Here is a 4,219-nt window from a genome sequence, read left to right as displayed (position 1 = left end):
ACACACACACACACACACACACACACACACACACACACACACACACAGAGAGAGAGAGAGAGAGAGAGAGATCCCAATTTATGGCAAAGCTGGGAAATCAAGAGTCTCTTCACACCCCTACCAATTTCTCTTCCTTCCCATCTCCATTCACATGTCTTTAGGGACGATCAGCAGACGCCTGGGGCTAACATTGCACACAAGTGGAAAAGGACTAATGCTATAATAGAGAGGTCTTGGTCTTGGTCACCCCAAGCACTGGCCTCTTCCTCTCTGGTTCAGCTTCTTTTAGGAAGACAAATGCAATAGCCCCACTTCTGTTCTCTCAGGCAGAGAGTGCCCAGAGGCAGTGGGTGGGCATGTGGATGAAGTTTTCTCAGTGAGAGTCTCCAGTCTCTCTTCTTTGGCAAGCCATGTCACACTCCTCTCGCCTCTATTAATGTGCAAATGACAGTAGGAATGCCTCTAGATGTTACGGTGATTAAATGAGCTTGTATTTGCTAAGTGCTTAGATGACAGCAAGTGTGCAGGATCCTATCTTAGGTCAGTCTCTTTAGAAAGGATGCCTGAGATGGGGGTTCTCAAGTGAGCAGCTGATTGGAGGCATGCTTACACAGGTAAGGGAGGTGGGACCAGGCTGGGGAGGAGCTGGCAAAGCTATGATTTCCAGAGAAGTCCAGCCTCAGCCTGATCCCATGGGGAGCTCTGGGGTGTCAAGGGCATTTGAGTTTGTCCCACTAAGGCAAGGAAACTGGATGGTCAGCTCCTGGGGGTGGGTGTAATCTCTCAAATATCTCTGTTAGTGAAGGGTCATCTTCACAATACTCCAAAAGAAGGGAGCCCGCCCCAGCATCTGCTATACAAGTAAACAATTTCATGACAGCAGCTCCATGTGCCAAGGGGCAAGAGCTCAGAACTTGGGAATCTGAACACCTGAGCCTCAGTTTCCTCATCTGAGCCATCTTCCCTTTGGTCTCACAAAGCCTCCCGCGAGTCCCCAAATTGAGGTTGGCACCCTGGCTTCATTTGTGGACAAGTCACAAGTGTATTACAAGGGCCAATTTCTTTCTTTCTTTTTCTTTTTTCTTTTCTTTTCTTTCTGTTTTTCTTTTTTTTCTTTCTTTCTTTTGTTTTTTTTTGAGATGGAGTCTTGCTCTGTCGCCCAGGCTGGAGTGCAGTGGCGCGATCTCTGCTCACTGCAAACTCCGCCTCCCGGGTTCACGCCATTCTCCTGCCTCAGTCTCCCGAGTAGCTGGGACTGCAGGCGCCCGCCACCACGCCTGGCTAATTTTTTGTATTTTTAGTAGAGACGGGGTTTCACTGTGTTAGCCAGGATGGTCTGGATCTCCTGACCTCGTGATCCACCCGCCTCGGCCTCCCAAAGTGCTGGGATTACAGGCGTGAGCCACCGCGCCCGGCCTACAAGGGCCTATTTCTGTGTTTAGTCCCCAAGGGAGTGCAGGCTGGACAGTGTCTGCGCGTGGGAGGTCCACTATTTGCTGCCCGCCTGAACGGGTAGAGATCTTTCACCTTCAGTGAAGACTCCTCGGCGTGCTGGCCTCTTTGAGCTCCTAATTGGGTGCAGTTTCCCCCACCCCTTGCTCTACCTGATGCTTTTTTCATCTTGCCTTTCCTTCTGAGTCCTTTGATGCGTGGTGTATGTGTTCTCCTCTTTCCATCCTCTCTCTGCAGAAGTCGGTTTCACTCCAATATGCCCTAGCCCCATTCAAAGTACTTTCGAATGATAGATTTGTGTCCAGATCTGTGAGATTCTAAAAGGACCAGGTGACAGGGAGGGTGGAAACGCAGCTTCAGAACGGTCATGTTGGGTGGTAAGGTAAGAAGGCAGTGGCAGCCCCATTGGCGATAAATCATGCCAATCAGAAGGGAAGATGTCAGAGCAGGGACACTTAGCACTTGGGGCATTCCCTGGCACATGCGACATCACGAAGTATTTGCTTTTTTGACCCTCCCACTCTTTCCCTTGGACATGTAATAATCACACATGTTTAACTAAAAGGACTCATGCGGTATAATTTATGACATAGAACATTCAGGTAGGGGTAGATAGATACTTGGGGAGCAAGAAAGTTTCTGTGTTGTAGTGGGAGGAGGGAGAGGAAAGGCCTTCCTTGGATGGTTTCTTGGATGTCGCTATACCTTCACATCTTCACCTTCTCCTTCTCCTTTTTTTTTTTTTTTGAGACAGGGTCTCTGTTTCGTCGCCCAGGCTAGAGTGCAATGGTACAAACACGGCTCACTGCAGCCTCGACCTCCCCAGCTCAAGTGATCCTCCCACCTCAGCCTCCCAAAGTGTTGGGATTAAAGGTGTGAGCCACCGAGCCCGGCCCCACATTCTTCTTCTTCTTCTTCTTCTTCTTCTTCTTCTTTTTTTTTTTTTTGAGATGGAGTCTCTCTCTGTTGTCCAGGCTGGAGTGCAGTGGCCCGATCTCGGCTCACTGCAACCTCTGCCTCCCGGGTTCAAGCAATTCTCTTGCCTCAGCCTCCTGAGTAGCTGGGATTACAGGTGTGCACCACCATGCCCGGCTAATTTTTGTATTTTTAGTAGAGACGGGGTTTCCCCATGCTGGCCAGGCTTGTCTTAAACTCCTGACCTCGTGATCCGACCGCCTGGGCCTCCCAAAGTGCTAGGATTACAAGCGTGAGCCACCGCGCCCGGCGGTGTTCTTTTTTAAAAACACCTTTCCCCTCATAAAAGTAATATTACCATTTTACAAAAAAATTGGAAGGCAAATCATTTTTTAAAATCCCGCCAAAGGAATGCAAACTCCTGTGAGCATTTCGGGACATTTTCCTCCAGTCTCTTCCCCTATGTATCTGGATTTCAATCAGGCTCTACCAGATATTTTTGTATCACTGTAACTGTTGAAAAATCTCCCCGATACTGTCCTGCATTTCCTGGCATAACGTGTTGTGGCTGTGGGTCTGGAGCACGAAGTAGGTGGGGGATTTAGGGCAAGACACAGCCTCAACTCTGGAGTTTCAGCTTTCCCAGCTGGGAGCCAGTGAAACAGAAGTTCCCCTCTAGGCTGAAAGTTTTAGGAGTTGTCCCGGCTTCCTCCCCAGCAACAACGGTCTATTTGGGTCTCGGCTCAAATGATCAGACCCCACAAACCGGATGAAGAGCTCAGTGAAGGTCAAGGAGCTCCCGCCTAGTGTGGGCACCCAGGTTAGCCCTTCTAGGGCTGTCCTGGCGGGGACGCTAAGTGACCACCTGCCCAGCTGCCCGCTTCCAGAGGCGTCCTCCCTGCGCCGCCCGAGAGGACCGGCCGCGGACTCCCCCAGCTCCTCAGCTCCCTCGGCCCCGCCTTCACGGGCTTTTCCCACCTTCGCCGGACCAGACGGGTTGTGTGGGAGACCGAGGGCGCAGCCTCCCCCAGAGTGCACACAGGGTCTCCCTAGACAGCCAGAGGCCGGGAGCAGGTGAAGGGAGGGGACTGCCCGCTCTCTCGGGAATTGTTTGCGCCCGAGGAGTCACCCCAGGCAGGCCGCGCCCGCAGTCCGGGTAGGGCGTCGTCCTCTCCGCCCGCCTTCCTCTACGCGGGGGCCCGGGGGCGGACTGACGCGGCGGCGCCCATCCTGGCCTCCATGCGGTTTCCCGAGGCCGGAGGAAGGTAGTGGAGCGGGAGGGAGAGAGGGAGGAGCGCGCGGAGTGGGAGGACGGCGGAGGGGGAGGAGCAGACAGAGGGGTGGGGGGGGGGTGGGGTCGGGGAGCCGAGCGTCGAGGAGGACCCCGAGGGAGACTGGAGGCGGAGCAGCCGGCGACGGAGAGCCGCGGAGGACGCGAGGCTGGGGGAGGCGGAGCAGCGGGAGTGGGTGGAGAAGCAGAGGCGGCGGGAGGAGGGGGAGCCTCCGTGGGAGATTCGGGAGGAGCAGCCGGCGTGGGAGGAGCCGCGGGGGCTGGGTGAGAACGGGGCGGGACGGCCGGAGGCGGGGCCTGCGAACGCCCCGCCCCTGCTCGCCCGGGCCGCGCCGAGGAACGAAGATGGCCGGGCGCGCCGCGGGAACGGAGAGGCGGCCGGCAGCGGCGGCAGCTGCGGCGGCTGCTCCCGGGCTGTGACTTCGCGCGCGGCGGCCACCTGGGCTACCCGAACGGAGTGGGCGGCGCGGGCAGCTGCTCGCTAGGGCGGGCGGGCGGACGCCGGTGCACGGGCGCCGGGCGGAGGATGCGCCGGGAGCGGCGGGCGGCTCCCCGCGGCCG

This window comes from Piliocolobus tephrosceles, chromosome Y (genome assembly GCF_002776525.5).
Source record: "Piliocolobus tephrosceles isolate RC106 chromosome Y, ASM277652v3, whole genome shotgun sequence".
In the NCBI taxonomy this organism is placed as follows: domain Eukaryota; kingdom Metazoa; phylum Chordata; class Mammalia; order Primates; family Cercopithecidae; genus Piliocolobus; species Piliocolobus tephrosceles.
The sequence above is the reverse complement of the archived record's forward strand: the minus strand, read 5'-3'. Positions refer to the sequence as shown.